The sequence below is a fragment of the Sminthopsis crassicaudata genome, chromosome 1 (genome assembly GCF_048593235.1).
Source record: "Sminthopsis crassicaudata isolate SCR6 chromosome 1, ASM4859323v1, whole genome shotgun sequence".
Taxonomy (NCBI): Eukaryota; Metazoa; Chordata; class Mammalia; order Dasyuromorphia; family Dasyuridae; genus Sminthopsis; species Sminthopsis crassicaudata.
In genome coordinates this window covers 364,751,924-364,771,435 of record NC_133617.1, presented here as the reverse complement: position 1 = coordinate 364,771,435, position 19,512 = coordinate 364,751,924, and positions in this window count along the sequence as shown.

Here is a 19,512-nt window from a genome sequence, read left to right as displayed (position 1 = left end):
TTGTTCAATAATGAAAACCAATGAGGTGGGGCTGGCATTATACAGCTCATTTGCCTCTACCTCTTTGTGGAACAATAGGAACATCAGAAATGCAAGACTCCGTGCCCTTACTTTCCATGATACATGAATCTCACCTTCTGCAAATTTCCCCTCAGAGTGCCCATGATTGGCTTTTGAGCTTCATCACCGAATAAATGACTGGTGTGAAAGCAGTTTTGATTTAGTAAAACCTCATTTATTCAGAGACAGTCCATAGTAAGTAAAATGATACTGGACTGAAAATCAGCAGCCCTGAGTTCAAATCAAATTCACTGACTCTTTAATTGAAATTAAACAAATTAATCTCTGGGAACCTTAGTTTACTATTACATAAACATTGTAAATAGCAATTCTATCAATACATATTTATTAAGGCCCATATTGTGCAGACATTGTGTTAAGTTAAAGACAAAAAACGAACTAGATCTCAGGAAACTCAGTCTAATGGGGGGACAAAGTAATGTATAAATGAGCTATAAACAGGATAAATAGAAGATAATCAACAAAGGAATGTCACTAGAATTAATATGGATTTGATGTTAATTGTCATTTTTATAGCTATTCTTAGGATTCACATTGACACTATAGTAAGAGCTCTGAGATCAATTTTAAAAGACTTCCTACTTTCTTGTATGATCTTGGGAATGTTTGTAGATTGTAGTACATTATAGATCTTCCTTTCCTCATCATCCAAAAAAAAAAAAAAAAAAGCAAAAGTTAGATCGATCTCTAAAGCCATCCCTACTTATAAAATCATGCTACTCCAACTGAAAATCTATGTTCTTAAGAACCATATTTGAAAATTTATTTTTCAATTCATAAAACCAAAATTATTGGGATACTCTTCTGTTTATTTTGAAGTAGAACCTGGGGAAACAGGACAAACAGGAGAATATAGGGACAGTTATTTTCTTGAAAAAAATTTGTTGTTTAGTTGTTTTTCAATTATGTCCAATTTATTCTAACACCGTTTGGGGTTTTCTTAACAAAAATTCTGGAGTAGTTTCTTTTTTCTTTTTTTTTTCTTTTTTTCTGAGAGAGAGAACACTATCTCCTGGTGCTATTGCATAGGTCAACCTGTTTTTGAAGCTGCCTTTCCTCCCAAATTTTATTACCACAGAGGAAAAACTCATTGCTAGTTATATCTCTACTTTAAACACCATATAAATGCTATCTAGGGCACTATTTGAGAAGTAGGAAATGGAAGTTTACTAGATGTAGGTTGTGAAGTGACAAATCCGGATATACGCTGGAACAAATTGGAGTTTTACATCTGGATTCCTGACCCTAGTGCTTGGCCCCTCAGTGGTCTGACAAGCTAATTTTAGAAAGGGCTGGAGAGATTTACATGAAACTTCTATTCTTCCTCTTTCTCCCTCCTCCTCCTTCTTCATGTTTTTCCTTTTCCTCCTCTGCTTCTTCCTCTTCCTCTTCTTCCTTCTCCTCCTCCTCTTCCTCCTCCTCCTCCTTCTCCTCCTCCTCCTCCTCCTCCTCCTTCTCCTCCTCCTCCTCCTCCTCCTCCTCCTCCTTCTTCTTCTTCTTCTTCTTCTTCTTCTTCTTCTTCTTCTTCTTCTTCTTCTTCTTCTTCTTCTTCTTCTTCTTCTTCTTCTTCTTCTTCTTCTTCTTCTTCTTCTTCTTCTTCTTCTTCTTCTTCTTCTTCTTCCTTTTCTCCTCTTCCATATTCATTTTCTTCTGCTCCTCCTCCTTTCTTTTGTTTTATTTCAAAAGGTTCTTTACAATGTTAAATGGTTATATGAAAGTGGAAAGGGAAAATACACAAAGGAAATTTACCTGATGAAAGAAAAAAAAGCATTTATAAAATATATTTTAAAAGAAAAGAAAAAACAAAGGAGTAAAGAAAAGTATTAAAAGACTGTAAAATGTGGTGGCAAAGAATTGAAAAATGATAGATGCTTATCAGTTTGGAATGGTTAAATAAGTTATGGCATATGGAAGTAATGAAATATTATTGTTCTATAAAAATAATGTACAAGCTAATTTTAAAAAGGGCTGGAAAGATTTTCATGAAACTGATGCTGAGCAAAACAAGCAGAATACATTGTAGATAGTAACAGCATGAGTGTGTGTTCATCAGCTATAAGAGACTTGGTTCTTTTCAGTAGCTGAGTGATTTAAGGCAATCCCAATTAACTTTGCATGGAAAACAGCATCCATAGAGAGAACTATGGACACCAAATGTAAATCAGCACATGCTATGTTCACTTTTTGTAGAGGCAGAACTTTGGAGAAGTATATTTGAAAGAAGTATATTTGAAACAAGGTGTTAACTCAGTGGAATTGATAAGATAATGATTTTCTAGTTCCCATATATCTAGTATGATATAATGATATAATCACACTAGATTGGCTTATACTCAGCATACTACAGTATTACAGTAGTGCTGTAATTGTAATAGGGTAATAGGGTATTTAAACTGGGGAGGAAGTCAGACTGGCAGACTGGAAGACTGCTGGAGGAGACTGGAGCAGACTGAGACAGACACAGACTATATAAGAGACAATAAAGACTTTGGACTCTATTCTTGTCCATTCTCCTGGTGTCTATCCTGCTGAGACCAAGTCCCTTCCAGAGGAACTCCAGAAAGCTAGCCAGGACATTACAACTTTTTTTTTTTTTTTTTTTTTAATTCTTGTGGGTTTTTTCTCTATCTTGTGTTTCTGATTTTTTTTTCCTAACATGATTCATAAGGAATTTTTTTTAAAGAATGTTCATGTATAAGCAGAATAATAACAATAATAAAAGATTATAGCAGTGCAAATGCATTTTTAAGTGAAAGGAAAAAAAGGCTCTTCAATATACAGACTGGTAATCAAAAATTTTATTACTAGAAAAGTTCTAGAAACAAGATTATTAAAGGAATGGATTATAAATATTTAGAAGGAAAAACTAATCACCAACAATCTAGCATGACTTCATCAGTAGTAGCTTATATTACATTTTCTCATTTTTTTTTAAAACGGTCTGAATAGATTGGCAGGTTAAGGAAATACAGAGCAATAAAATAATTGGATTTGAGTAAAACATTTCATAATCTCTCACACTGTCCTTCTGAAGAAAACAAAAAGATGTGGGTAAGGTTTTCTAGTTAGCAGGATATAGCAGTGATTAATGAACCAGACCCAAAGAGATAGAGGTAAGAATTGGATTGTGATTTCCTCACTTCAAGAGATTGCCTTTATTATGCAGCTCAATACCTTATCTGCAATTTGAAGTCTTAGTGTGTTGATAAGATAAACTGGTAAACAGACCCAAGTAAAGTTTTTTCAGTCCTGCATGTTTCAATATTTAATTATTATTTGAATAATCATATTTCTGATATGCTTATCAGATTGTTAGCTTACACTAAGCCAGGAGGTCTAAATAAAGTTCAGTGATAATCAGGATTCCCAAACGTCTTGACTGGCTAGGTTAATGGACTAAATCTGATAAGAATGAATTTAAAAGAATGATTATACTGTTTATATTTATTTTGCATCTGCTGCCTCATCTGGTTTCAGCTCACTGTAACACTATCCTTTTGTGTAGGAAATCACCTGATCTTTCCACTTTTTCAAGCCTCCTTTTTGTGTATTCTTTCTTCTTTTAAACTCTAAGTTTCTTGAGGGTAGGGACTAATTTTAAAAAATTAAATATATCTTTAGTGCTTAGTATAATTGTAAGGACTTTGTATATGTTTCCTTTATTGGATTGGATTAGCCTTTAGGTTTAAGTACTACATCATGCACAACAAATAAAGAACTACAAAAAGAACTTGAATAAAGATTATGGAAAAAAAAATAAATGCATGAACAAAAAGAATACAGATAAGTCATATAGACAAAACTAGGAATAGCTTAAACATCAAAGGAAATAAAAAAAAGCTCCCATGGGGGGCGGAGCCAAGATGGCGGAGAAGAAACACAAGACTCAGTGAACATCCTCACTCCCTCACAACCAATTAGATAAATTAAGTCTCAAAATTAGCTCAGGACTGATAGATACCACAAGGACTGGAAGCACGACTTACCAGCTGAAGAGAATCTGGAGTTTCAACAGGAAAGGTCAGTTCTCAGGGGAGGAATAAGAAAGACCAGCACAGACGGTGGGGTAGGGGCACACTGCGCCCATTGCGCTGGGAGGGGCTCTGGGATCAGAGAAGCCACTGAGGTAAAGGAATCTGGCACAGGCTGTTAGCTCTTCTCTGCTAATTATTTAGCAGTTCAGAAGAGAAAGCCAAAATATTTTAAAACTCAGATTAGATTTTCCCCGGACCCTGGGGGTGACTCAGGCACAGATCAGGCACCAGGGGGTGTGGCCTCAGCTACCTCCTGAGAATAGTTAAGAGATTGACAAGTGGGTGGATACGGCCCAAGGCAACACACACTGCCTAGCTTAGCTGGAGGGAGTGGAACTCAGCTCCAGGAAGTCCCAGAGAAGCGGAACCTTTGAACTAGGGACCGCGGTTTCTGGCAGACACTTCCAGTTTGAGCGCAGGGGCTTCTTACTTCACCTGCTGCAGACACCCACTCCCCACCCGGACACATACGCTGAGCTTCCTGCTGTCTTCACTATTCTACGCCCTCGAAGCACAGCAGTGCTAATCACCTCTGAGGCACCTCCAGGGAGGGGGTGGGGAACTCTCTCCCAGAGCTCTCTCTTAGCTCAGGCGCAGGAGCCACTGCATCCATACGGGAGGAAGCTGGTAAAGAAGTAAATAATTTCCTACCCCAGAGACAGACCCCAAAAGATTTTTTTTAAGTATGAGCAAAAAAGCTAGAAAAACCATAGATTCCTTCTATACAGAGAAAGAGCGGGTGTCCAACCCCGAGGAAGTTGACAGCAGAGAATCAGATAACAACCTAAAGGGGAACGATTCCTGCCCCCCATCACATAACTCTCTCCTAGAAGAAGCTCTTAAAAAATTGAGGGAGATCGAAGAAAAATGGGGAAAGGAAAGGGAAGTTATAATAGAGAATAACAATGTCCTGAAATTGGAGTTGGAAAAAATAAAGAATTCACAGGAGATGCAGGGAAACAAAATTAGTGAATTAGAAAAGGTTAAAAAAACACAGGAAAGTAGGATTTCTGAATTGGAAAAGATAAAAAAGTCTCAAGAAAATAGAATTTCTGAATTGGAAAAAGAAAATAATTCTCAAAAAAAAAAATTAGGGAAATGGAAAAAAACTCAATAGAGCAAAATAATTCATTTAAAAACGAAATTGGGCATTTACAAAAAGAACTAAAAACTGTGAAAGAAGAAAATAACTCCTTAAAAGTCAGGATGGAACAAATAGAAATGAATGATTCACAGAGAACCCAAGAATCAGTCAAACAAAACAAAAAAAATGAGAAGCTGGAGAACAACGTCAAATACTTACTGGGAAAATCTATAGACCTGGAAAATAGATCTAGGAGAGATAATCTGCGGATTATTGGACTTCCAGAAAACTATGACCAAAAAAAGAGCCTAGATTCTATTTTACAGGAAATTATCAAAGAGAACTGTCCAGAGATAATAGAAACAGAAGGGAAAGTAGATGTGGAAAGAATTCATCGAACTCCTTCTGAAATAGACCCTAAAAAAAGAACACCACGGAATATTGTGGCTAAGCTGCAGAATTACCACACAAAGGAGAAAATCCTGCAAGCAGCTAGAAAAAAACAATTTAAATACCAAGGTGCCACAATAAGGGTCACCCAAGATCTGGCTGCCTCCACATTAAAAGATAGAAGGGCCTGGAACCTGATATTCCGTAAGGCAAAAGATCAAGGACTGCAACCAAGAATGAACTACCCAGCTAAGTTTAGCATCTTTTTCCATGGAAGAAGATGGTCATTCAATGAAACAGAGGAATTTTATATTTTTCTAAGAAAAAAACCAGACTTAAACAAAAAATTTGATCTACATCCACAAGACTGAAGAGAAACAGAAAAAGGTACACAGAACCCTTGAGAACTGTAACTCTGTTGTGGGTATATAAAAAATACTCAAGGATAATTTGATTTTACTGATATAAAAGAAAAAAAGGGGGGTGTGGTAAAGGGAAGGAGGTCGGTTCAGAAAAAGGGGAAGGAGTGATAAAAAGAGGGAAACTACATCCCAGGAAGAGACATAAAAAATACACCATATCTGAGGGAACTTAGTGAGGGGGAGAATCATTGTGTGAATCTTACTCTCATCAGAAGAGGCTCAAAGAGTAAATAATTAACATATTTGTTTTTCAGAGAATTTTCTCTCACCTCATTAAAAGGGGGGAGAGGAAAAGGGGAAAGGAAAAGGAGAATAAGTGAAGGGACTTGGAGGGAGGGGGGAGGGATCCTAAAAAAAAAAAAAAAAAAAAAAAAGAGGGAGGGTTGCGCGTCACAAGGGGGGTCTGTAAATTAAATATCGGGGAGGGGGATCAGGGGGGTCAAGGGAAAAAAGCATAATCTGGGGATAATACGATGGCAGGAAATACAGAATTAGTAATTTTAACTGTAAATGTAAATGGGATGAACGATCCCATCAAACGGAGACGGATAGCAGATTGGATCAAAAAGCAGAACCCTACAATATGTTGTCTACAGGAAACACACTTAAAGCAGGGAGATACATACAGAGTAAAGGTAAAAGGTTGGAACAGAGCTTATTATGCTTCAGGTAAAGCCAAAAAAGCAGGGGTAGCTATCCTTATCTCAGATCAAGCAAAAGCAGAAGTAGATCTCGTTAAAAAAGATAAGGAAGGAAACTATATCCTGCTGAAAGGTAGCATAAATAATGAAGCCATATCAATACTAAACATATATGCACCAAGTGGTATAGCATCTAACTTTCTAAAGGAAAAGTTAAGAGAACTGCAAGAAGAAATAGACAGTAAAACTATAATAGTGGGAGATCTCAACCTTGCACTCTCAGATTTAGACAAATCAAACCACAAAACAAACAAGAAAGAAATTAAAAAAGTAAATAGAACATTAGAAAAACTAGGTATGATAGACCTTTGGAGAAAACTGAATGGCAATAGGAAGGAATATACTTTCTTCTCAGCAGTTCATGGATCCTATACAAAAATTGACCATATATTAGGACATAAAGATCTCAAAATTAAATGTAGGAAGGCAGAAATAATAAATGCCTTCTTCTCAGATCACAATGCAATAAAAGCTACATTCAGTAAAAAGTTAGGGGTAAATAGACCAAAAAGTAATTGAAAACTGAATAATCTCATCTTAAAGAATGACTGGGTGAAAGAGCAAATTATAGAAACAATTAACAATTTCACCCAAGATAATGATAATGATGAGACATCATATCAAAATCTTTGGGATGCAGCTAAAGCAGTAATAAGGGGAAATTTTATATCTTTAGAGGCTTATTTGAAGAAAATAGAGAAAGAGAAGATTAACGAATTGGGCTTACAACTTAAAAGGCTAGAAAAAGACCAAATTATAAACCCCCAACCAAAAATTAAACTCGAAATACAAAAATTAAAAGGAGAAATCAATAAAATTGAAAGTAAAAAAACTATTGAATTAATAAATAAAACCAAGAGTTGGTTTTATGAAAAAGCCAATAAAATAGATAAACCTTTGGTAAATTTGATCAAAAAAAAGAAAGAGGAAAATCAAATTGATAGTCTTACAAATGAAAAGGGGGATCTTTCCACCAATGAAGAGGAAATTAGAGAAATAATAAGGAGTTACTTTGCCCAACTTTATGCCAATAAATTTGATAACTTAAGTGAAATGGATGACTTTCTCCAAAAATATAGGCTCCCTAGATTAACAGAGGAGGAGATAAATTGCTTAAATAGTCCCATTTCAGAAAAAGAAATAGAACAAGCTATTAATCAACTCCCCAGGAAAAAATCCCCAGGGCCAGATGGATTCACATGTGAATTCTACCAAACATTTAAAGAACAATTAGCCCCAATGTTATATAAATTATTTGAAAAAATAGGGGATGAAGGAGTCCTACCAAACTCCTTTTATGACACAGACATGGTACTGATACCTAAACCTGGTAGATCGAAAACTGAGAAAGAAAATTATAGACCAATCTCCTTAATGAATATTGATGCTAAAATCTTAAATAAGATATTAGCAAAAAGACTTCAGAAAATCATCTCCAAGATAATACACTATGATCAAGTAGGATTTATTCCAGGAATGCAGGGCTGGTTTAATATTAGGAAAACTATTAATATAATTGACCATATTAATAATCAAATTAATAAGAACCATATGATCATCTCAATAGATGCAGAAAAAGCATTTGACAAAATCCAACATCCATTCCTACTAAAAACTCTTGAGAGTATAGGAATAAATGGATTATTCCTTAGAATAATCAGGAGTATATATTTAAGACCGTCAGTAAGCATAATATGCAATAGAAATAAACTGCAACCTTTCCCAGTAAGATCAGGAGTGAAACAAGGTTGCCCACTATCACCATTACTATTCAATATAGTACTAGAAACGCTAGCCTCGGCAATAAGAGCCGAGAAAGAGATTCAAGGAATTAGAGTAGGAAATGAGGAAATCAAACTATCACTTTTTGCAGATGACATGATGGTTTACTTAGAGAACCCCAAAGACTCTGCTAAAAAGCTACTAGAAATAATTCAAAATTTCAGCAAAGTGGCAGGATACAAAATAAATCCACATAAATCCTCGGCATTTTTATATATCACTAACAAAATGCAACAGCAAGAGATACAAAGAGAAATTCCATTCCAAACAAATGTTGAGAGTATAAAATATTTGGGAATCCATCTACCAAAGAAAAGTCAGGAATTATATGAGAAAAATTACAAAACACTTGCCACAAAAATAAAATCAGATTTAAATAATTGGAAAGACATTCAGTGCTCTTGGATAGGCTGAGCGAATATAATAAAGATGACAATACTCCCCAAACTAATCTATTTATTTAGTGCTATACCAATCAGATTCCCAAGAAACTATTTTAATGACCTAGAAAAAATAACAACAAAATTCATATGGAAGAATAAAAGGTCAAGAATTGCAAGGGAACTAATGAAAAAAAACTCAGAGGAAGGTGGTCTAAGTGTACCTGATCTAAAGCTATATTATATAGCAGCAGTCACCAAAACCATTTGGTATTGGCTACGAAATAGACCGGTAGATCAGTGGAACAGATTAGATACAAAGGACAAAAAAGGGTACATCTATAGCAATCTAATCTTTGACAAACCCAAAGATTCCAACATTAGGGATAAAAATTCATTATTCGGAAAAAACTGTTGGGAAAACTGGAAATTAGTATGGCAGAAATTAGATATGGATCCACACTTAACACCATATACCAAGATAAGATCAAAATGGGTCCATGATTTAGGCATAAAGAGGGAGATAATAAATAGATTAGAGGAACAGAGGATAATCTACCTCTCAGACTTGTGGAGGAGGAAGGAATTTATGACCAGAGGAGAGGTAGAGATCATTATTGATCACAAAATAGAAGATTTTGATTACATCAAACTAAAAAGTTTCTGTACAAATAATACTAATGCAAACAAGATTAGAAGGGAAGTAACAAATTGGGAAAATATTTTTAAAAACAAAGGTTCTGACAAAGGTCTCATTTCCAAAATATATAGAGAACTGACCCTAATTTATAAGAAACCGAACCATTCTCCAATTGATAAATGGTCAAAGGATATGAACAGACAATTCTCAGAGGAAGAAATTGAAACTATATCCACTCACATGAAAGAGTGTTCCAAATCACTACTGATCAGAGAAATGCAAATTAAGACCACTCTGAGATACCACTACACACCTGTCAGATTGGCTAAGATGACAGGAACAAATAATGACAAATGTTGGAGGGGATGTGGGGAAACTGGGACACTAATACATTGCTGGTGGAGTTGTGAAAGAATCCAGCCATTCTGGAGAGCAATCTGGAATTATGCCCAAAAAGTTATCAAACTGTGCATACCCTTTGACCCAGCAGCGCTACTACTGGGATTATATCCCAAAGAAATACTAAAGAGCGGAAAGAGACATATATGTGCCAAAATGTTTGTGGCAGCTCTTTTTGTTGTAGCTAGAAACTGGAGGATGAATGGATGTCCATCGGTTGGAGAATGGTTGGGTAAATTGTGGTATATGAAGGTTATGGAATATTATTGCTCGGTAAGAAATGACCAGCAGGAGGAATATAGAGAGGCCTGGAGAGACTTAAATCAACTGATGCTGAGTGAAATGAGCAGAACCAGAAGGTCACTATACACTTCAACAACAATACTGTATGAGGATGTATTCTGATGGAAGTGGAAATCTTCAACATAAAGAAGATCCAACTCACTTCCAGTTGATCAATGATGGACAGAGGTAGCTGCACCCAGAGAAGAAACACTGGGAGGGGAATGAAAATTGTTAGCACTAATATCTGTCTGCCCAGGTTGCATGTACCTTCGGATTCTAATGTTTATTGTGCAACAAGAAAATGATATTCGCACACATGTATTGTACCTAGACTATATTGTAACACATGTAAAATGTATGGTATTGCCTGTCGTCAGGGGGAGGGAATAGAGGGAGGGGGGGTAAATTGGAAAAATGAATACAAGGGATAATATTATAAAATATATATATATATAATAAAAAAAAAAAAAAAAAGCTCCCATTATATTGGGTTCATTTGCTGAAGAGCTATCATGAGATGACAACAGCATAACTACTTCTCTCTTAAGTTCTTTGAAGTCTTGAATGTACTACCATTCATTTCACATGCCTTTTGGCATACTGATATTTTCTTTCCTTTTCCATGCATTAAGGAAGAAAAGAGGCAGAAGTCTACACATAATCTCAAAGTTAGAATGAACCTCATATACTATCTAGAGTCAAACCTGAAGCTTAACCTGAATCCCTTCTGCAACATTAGGGCAGGTAGACATCCAAATTTTGCTTGTGAAAGGGAAACTGCTACCTGCTAAAGCAGATCTGATCTCACACTTACCAATGTATTAGTCTACATCATCAATGACACTTTCCCTAATATATTTGTCTCAGTTTAAAGGTTAAAGTCTCTGATGCAGTAAAGCTTACTTTGTTTACAATAACATTTTAATTCCTCATGCATATTACATTCTAATTTACACAATTACATAGATGAACACTTTCAGACCTTTTTTTTTTTCTTTTTTCTTCCTGAGGCAATTGAGGTTCAGTGACTTGCCCAGGGTCATACAGCTAGAAAGCATTACGTGTCTGAGGTTAGATTTGAACTCAGGTCCTCATGACTTCAGGGCTGGTGCTCTATCCACTGTGCCATCTAGCTGCCCCTAATAAAAAGCATATTCTGAGATTTTGTAAATGTCATTGAGGCTGATTCAAGGAAACAAGAAGATCAACAAGTGTTTATTAAGCTCCTAATATGAGCTAGGCCCTTACCTAAATGTTATCATAAAATTTGAAACTAAGTTATTATTATCTTGGCCTGGGATCTTGTCCACACTAAACTCTGGGCAGCTTCCTACTAAGCCACCAAGAATGTTAATACGCTCCTTCCCCTCACTCCTACTTTTCAGCTATCACTCTGATAATTTAATTATACTATATAACTATAAATGTAGCTAGATAATACTAATTATAATTGTTATTATTTGTATAGCACTTATCATATACCACATACTATATTAAGCACTTTACAACTATTATCCTATTTGATCCTAACAATTCTGAGAAATAGGTATTATTTTAATTCCTATGTTGGAGATGAGGAAGCTTAGGGAAACAGAAATTATTACTTGCCTAAGGTCAGATAGCTAGTAAATCTAATGTCAGATTTCAACTCAAGTCTTCCCTACTCTAGACCATGTTCTCTATTTACTGATTTAGCTTTTCAGAATTTTATATAAGGAGCTCCTTGAGGGAGGGAATAGGTTTTTTTTTTTTTTTTTTTTTTTTTTTGTATTCCATTTAGTATAATGCCTAGCACATTTTAAATATTTATTTTAAGAAAATTCATTTATCCTTAGAATATAAAAACAAACAAAAAAACCCACAAAAAGAGTTTCTGAACTTCAGGAGCTTAAAAATATGGATTATATATTGTTTGATACCTCAATGGATCAATTATGGATGTAAACATTTTGTTCATTAGTACAGAAAGGAGATTTACTCCTTTACAATTTTTCATTCTATGTAACTCACATTCATGTTCTTTCATAGATCATACATAAAGGATCCACTCAGTGTGCTTCAGGTCTTTCAACCTTCAGGTCTTTATGCATCCCTTGGGCATGAGTGCAGACACCTGTTAAACCTTGTATATAATATTTTATCAGGTTATTTCATCTTCTTGATTGTATGTCAGTAGTATGATATCATTTGTGATCACTCAACAGCCTACTCAAAACCACCAGGCATTTTTTCATTACCTTTTGAATCATTCATAAGATATCATGAAAAATAATTGAAAGGAATATAATTTTGGAGGAATTCTGTAAAAACAAACAATAGATGCATAAGATGATTCTAATATCTTTTATAAAAAGTTCTTAAAATTTCAGCAAAGTAGTTAATATGAGTAAGAAAAAAACAAAGCTAAGAAGAATGATTTGAGGTCCGATAAAAGGAAATTATTCTGACATTTTACAAGTATGAGAAAGAGAACTGATAGAGAAGAAGTAGAAAGAGAGAGAGAGAGAGAGAGAGAGAGACAGAGATAAAATGACAAAGAGAGATAGAAATTTAGAGACAGAAAGAGACAGATACAGACACAGACCTACACAGAGATAGAGACAGGCAGAGAGATAGTGAGGTGGCATCTGTACATAGGACCTGTCACCTTGTTATTAGAACTGTATGCATCTGGCAAGGATTTGTATTTACCAAATATTCCTCTGTGTTAAAATTAGAAGTCCCGGGATTTAGCCTATTTTTAACACCCTTGTATTCTGGGAGCTTTGTGACTTGTAAAGAAAATAATAGAAAAGGAGAATGTGAAAAACAAAAGAGGTTTTTGAAATAATAAATATGCATGCATGAATGTTGCATAGATATTATTCTCTGGACATAGAGAAAGTCTATAGAGGGATTTTCCTGGTTTATGGTTTACTAATCCCCTATTTTTTTTTTTTTTTTTTTACTATAATTGTCTTAATTTCTCTTTGTCCTTTTCTTTATTTCTTCCCTTCCTTCTTTAACACATTGATGAGGGACAAAAAATAAAAATAAATATTAAGCAAACAAACAAAACCTCACTTTAGCATTTTCTAAATTAATCTTGGTTTGTAAATCCTGATAACCAAAATCTCATCTATAGAATCACCCACTAAACAAGAGAATCCTCCTTCCTCTTTCTTATTCCTTCACATCTTACATCTCTTATTTCCTTGTGTTTTGAAAGCTCCCTCGACTTCTTATTCCTACTTTCACATGATAGATTTTGAGTACCAGCATATGTCTCATGAAAAAGAAAAATCTGAATTTAATTCTATGGGATAGAAGCCAAAGGCCAGTTTGAATTTAGGAAGAGCAAATACACTTTCTCTCTGGCAACTCCTTTCCCTCATTTTACTTCCCAATATGGTGTCTGGGTCTTTTAGTGGCTTTCTTAGCAACCTAGACTCCATTTTTTTCCTTCCATTATTTTACAACTTTCCTTGTCCCATTCTTATAGTAACACACACTCAAATGTTTGTCACACTGCAAAAACAATTCTATAAGTAAATTTCACAGAAAAGTATGAATACAAAATTTTAACAGGCAGAGTATGATCAGTAGATCTGAGAACCAGAAAAACCAAAGTTTAGGTCTGGATATATATTTATTGTAACCCTGGAGAAATAATTAAATCTATACATTCTTTTGGCAGTTCTTTATCATTCAAACACTAAACTATAGACAGACAATTCAGATCTGATGGAAAGGTTTCTATATGATAAGAAAATCAAAGATTCTTAATGTTAATAAATTAAAATTTTCCTTATAAAGATAATTGAAATTTCTGAATCTGTCTTAGCCTAAAAGGCAGAATTTTTCATGGCATAGTTTCAGAAACTGAATTAGACCTGTTAGGATGATATTTGGGGTTAGGAGACATTAATTTTTAAATATTATTTTTAAAAAACCCAATACTTTAAACCAATACATTTTTGCTATTATATCATCTATAGTCTCCTGTGCATCTCTCTGCCACCTTCCCTCCCTAGGATACAAAAATTTGGCAAAATTAGCAACCGTAAAAAAAAATTCGATATTATATGCAAAATCCTTATTGTATAGTCTTCCTTGTCTTCAAAGACTGAAGGAAGTTTATTTTCATATTTCTTTTTAAGGGGACAAAATTGCTCAATGTAATTTCACAGCATTCCATTTCAATTGATTATTTGTTCTTTGACTTAATTTGCCTTAGTGTTCATTATGCATTTTGTTCCTTAGTAATTACTTATTTTAAAAATAAGTTCATAGAAATAATTCCATGACTTTCTATATCCATCCTATTCATTATTTTTTATACTTCAGTATACATAAGTATTCAATTATATTAAACTTTCACAAATTTCTTATTTTTCCTCCAATTAATGGACATTTGCTTTGCTTCCATTTCTCTGCTACTATTAAAAATAATGAGAAGGGAGTATTTTTAATGCCATAGAAATCCTGCTTGTTTTTCATTTGCAAAGCTTCTATGCAGCACTGACCTTATGTTGACACAGTAGAAGCTCAAGTTCTCCATGGGAAAAAGGCCTTATAGTAGGCAGGGAGGGTTTCATGTTTGGAACATTCATAATTAAATAATCTTCCAGAATGAGTGGCTCTTGGATCTGTTTTTAAAGAGAACTAACAAAATAGTTATGGTTTGGTGAACCAAGTCTTTTGAGTCTTGTAAAGAACTTTATAAGTTCCAGACAATAATTCATTTTTTTTTCCTGAACTATATGTCCAATTACTTCCCTTTGTTCTGTTGTTCTTCTTTCCTGTTTATTTAGCTGGAAATTCATCAAAATATAAAGTGTGAAAGGATCAGGGAAGCCTCTCTGATATACCTTACATGTGGTCACTGCTATTCACAAGCAACATACTAATACCCCAATACTAGAAGCATTTGTGGGGACACCGAATAGTGCTATAAATGACTTATGTTCCAAGACATTCCAGGGCATAGGAGGAGAATTTGGCCTCAGTGGAGGTAAGGACCACCCATTCTTTAGAAATTATCAGGAATAAACAGAAGAAAAGGGGATGGATCAGGATACTGAAGAGGTTAAAGGGGCAGAAGAGAAATGGATAAGCTACACTAAGATCCAAGATTTCAATCAAATCAAAATTATTTTTTATAGTAAGCATCACCGAATCAAGTAGTTATACATTAATTAGTTTATGTTACTGAATACTTTTTCCCAAGAAGCTTAATCCTTAATAATAGAATGAAAGACTTTATGATAAAGGGATTTCAGGAATTAAATAATAGGCATATTCATAGGAAGAGATATCTGGAGGTTGAATTGATTTCATAGATTATCTAGTCCAGCCCACTCACTTTATAGAAGTGGAAACTGTAGTCCAAGGAGATTAGAACTTGGGGTCACACAAATATTAAGTGTCAGAGAAGGGTGAAATAAAGTGCTTTGAATCCAGAGCAAAGGTTCTTTCCATTATATTATGGGAGCCTTCCTTTTGGCCTTGAAATCACAATACTTAGGTGCTCAATTATTCCTACTCTGCATAAAGACCAATCTACTAATGCTGGAAGAAAATTCTGGAAGGCACATAATATATTTTATCTGGACATGTTAATTTATGTTAGTTAATTTGTATTTTTACAAATCTGTAATTGAATAAGTAATAAATTTATAAATTAATTAAAAGTAGCAGAAATTTGTATTTTATTTATTTATTTGTTTGTTTGTTTGTTTATTTATTTATTTTTACAACATTATTCCTGTATATTTCTCTGTATATTTTGGAGATGAGGCCTTTATCAGAACCTTTACCTGTAAAAATGTTTTCCTAATTTGTTACTTCCCTTCTAACCTTGTTTGCATTAGTTTTGTTTCTGCAGAAACTTTTTAATTTGGTATAATCAAAATTTTCTATTTTGTGATCAATAATGGTCTCTAGTTCTCCCTTGGACACAAACTCCTTCCTCCTCCACAAGTCTGAGAGGTAAACCATCCCATGTTCCTCCAATTTATTTATGATTTCGTTCTTTATGCCTAAATCTTTGGACCCATTTTGATCTTATCTTAGTATGTGGTGTTAAATGTGGATCCATGCCTAGTTTCTGCCATACTAATTTCCAGTTTTCCCAGCAGTTTTTGTCAAATAATGAATTCTTATCCCAAAAGTTGGGATGTTTGGGTTTGTCAAACACTAGATTGCTATTTTTATTCACTATCTTGCCCTGTGAACCTAACCTATGCCACTGATCAAGTAGTCTATTTCTTAGCCAATACCAAGTGTTTTTGGTGAGTGTTGCTTTATAATACAGTTCTAGATCAGGTATAGCTAGACCACCTTCATTTATTTTTTTTTTTTCATTACTTCCCTTGAAATTCTCGACGTTTTGTTGTTCCATATGAATTCTGTTGTTATTTTTTCTAGGTCATTAAAATAGTTTCTTGGGAGTCTGATTGGTATAGCACTAAATAAATAGATTAGTTTAGCGAGTATTGTCATCTTAATTATATTAGCTTGGCCTATCCAAGAGCACTGAATGTCTTTCCAATTGTTTAAATCTGACTTCATTTTTGTGGCAATCATTTTGTAATTTTGCTCATATAATTCCTGACTTCCTTTTGGTAGATATATTGCCAAATAGTTTATACTATCGTCCATTATTTTGAATGGAATTTCTCTTTGTATCTCTTGCTGTTGTATTGTGTTGGTAATGTATAAAAATGCTCAGGATTTATGTGGACTTATTTTGTATCCTGCAACTTTGGTAAAATTCTGAATTATTTCTAATAGCTTTTTAGCAGAGTCTTTGGGGTTCTCTCAGTATACCATCATATCATCTGCAAAGAGTGATAATTTGACTTCCTCATTTCCTACTCTAATTCCTTGAATGTCTTTCTCGGCTCTTATTGCCGAGGCTAGAGTTTCTAGTACTATATTGAATAGTAATGGTGATAGTGGGCAACCTTGTTTTACTCCTGATCTTACAGGGAAAGGTTCTAGTTTATCACCATTACATGTGATGTTTACTGAAGGTTTTAAATATATGCTTGTTTTTATGCCCTAGTATATGATCAATTTTTGTATAGGTTCCATGAACTGCTGAAAAGAAAGTATACTCCTTTCTGTCTCCATTTAGCTTTCGCCAAAGATCTATCATATCAAACTTTTCTAGTATTCTGTTTACCTCTTTGACTTCTTTCTTATTTATTTTGTGGTTTGATTTATCTAATTCTGAGAGTGCAAGGTTGAGATCTCCCACTATTATTGTTTTGCTGTCTATTTCTTCTTGCAGCTCTCTTAATTTCTCTTTTAAGAATTTAGATGCTGCACCACTTGGTGCATATATGTTTAATATTGATACTGCTTCATTATTGATGCTGCCCTTTAGCAGGATATAATGCCCTTCCTTATCTCTTTTAATTAGATCAGTTTTTGTTTTTGCTTGATCTGAGATGAGGATGGCTACTCCTGCTTTTTTGGCTTTGCCTGAAGCATAGTAGATTTTGTTCCACCCTTTTACTTTTAGTTTGAATGTATCACCCTGTTTCAGGTGTGTTTCCTGTAAACAACATATAGTAGGATTCTGACTTTTAATTCAGTCTGCTAACTGCTTCCTCTTTATGAGGCAGTTTGCCCCATTCACATTTATGGTTAGAAGGACTAATTCTATATTGCTTGCCATCCTGTTAACCCCTGCTTATGCTTTTCTCCTTTCCTTCCCTCTTACCCCCCCTACCCAGTATGCAATTTGTGAACACCACTTGCTTTTCACAGCCCTCCATTTTTAATATCCCTCTCCCACCTTAAAGTTCCTCCCCTTATTTTACCCCTTTTCCTCACAATTTCTGTATTCCCTTCCCCTTAGCTTACTCCTTCCCTCTCACTTTTCAATGATGTGGAAGAAGTTTCACCATAAATCAAATATATCTATTGATGCACACTATGTTCATCTCCCTCCTTTCTTTCTCTTAGATATAATAGGTTACCTTTGCCTCTTCATGATATGTAGTACCACCACTTTACACTTTTTTATGATATTCCACCTCTAGTTTCTAGGACAAATTATACATATGTTCTTTACATATTTTTATGGCAGAAGTATAGTTCTCAAGATTTCTTTTTACCTTTTTAGAAATCTCTTGAGTTCTGTATTTGAAGATCAAACCTTTTATGTAGGTCTGGTTTTTTCATCAAGAATAGATGGAATTCATTTATTTCATTAAATGTCCATCTTCTTCCCTGGAAAACGATGCTCATTATTGCTGGGTAAGTTATTCTTGGCTGCATACCAAGTTCCTTAGCCTTTCAGAATATCATGTTCCAGGCCCTTCGTTTTTTTAATGTTGATGCTGCTAGATCCTGGGTTATCCTTATTGTGGCTCCTCCATATCTGAATTGCTTTTTTCTAGTAGCTTCTAATATTTTATCCTTTGTCTGATGGTCCTTGAACTTGGCCACTATATTTCTTGGCGTTTTGGTTTTAGGGTCCCTTTCAGTAGGTGATCGATGAATTTTTTTCAATGTCTATTTTACCCTCTATTTCCAAAATGTCTGGGAACTTCTCTTTGATAATTTCCTCGAAAATAGTGTCCAGGCTCTTTTTTTCCTCACATTTTTCAGGGAGTCCGATTACTCTTAAATTGTCTCTTCTGGATCTGTTTTCCAGGTCTGTTGTCTTTCTAATAAGGTACTTGACATTCTTTTCAATTGTTTCATTTCTCTGGTTTTGCTTGACTACCTCTTGGTTTCTCCTTGAGTCATTCATTTCTACTTGTTCGCGCCTAATTTTCAATGATGTATTTTCTTCACTCACTTTTTTTATCTTTTTGTAATTGTCCAAGTGTGTTTTTAAGTGAGGTTTTTCTATGGAATTTTTTTCCATTTTATCCATTTTATTTTTTAGAGAGATGTTTTCTTTATCCAGCTCACTAATCCTGTTTTCCTTGGAGTTGTTTATCTTTTCCAGCTCACTAATCCTGTTTTCCTTGGAGTTGTTTACCTTTTCCAATTCACTAATTTTGTTTCTCCATGATTTGATTTCTTTATGCACTCTGTCTTTAAATGCTTGGGATGACTTCTCCAGGCTCTCTTGCCAAGCTTCCCATTTCTCTTCTAGCTCTCTTGTGAGAGCCTTTTTGATTTCCTCTATGAGATTCTTTTGTATTGAGGAGCAGCTCATATCCCCCTTAGGGGATTCCTCTGGGGACAGTCTGTTTTTAGTCTCCTCAGTATTTGAAGTCTGCTCTCTCTCCATACAGAAGCTGTCAATGGTTAAAGCCCTTTTCAATTTTTTGTTCATTTTGTCAGAGCAGGAATTGAAGAAAACAAAT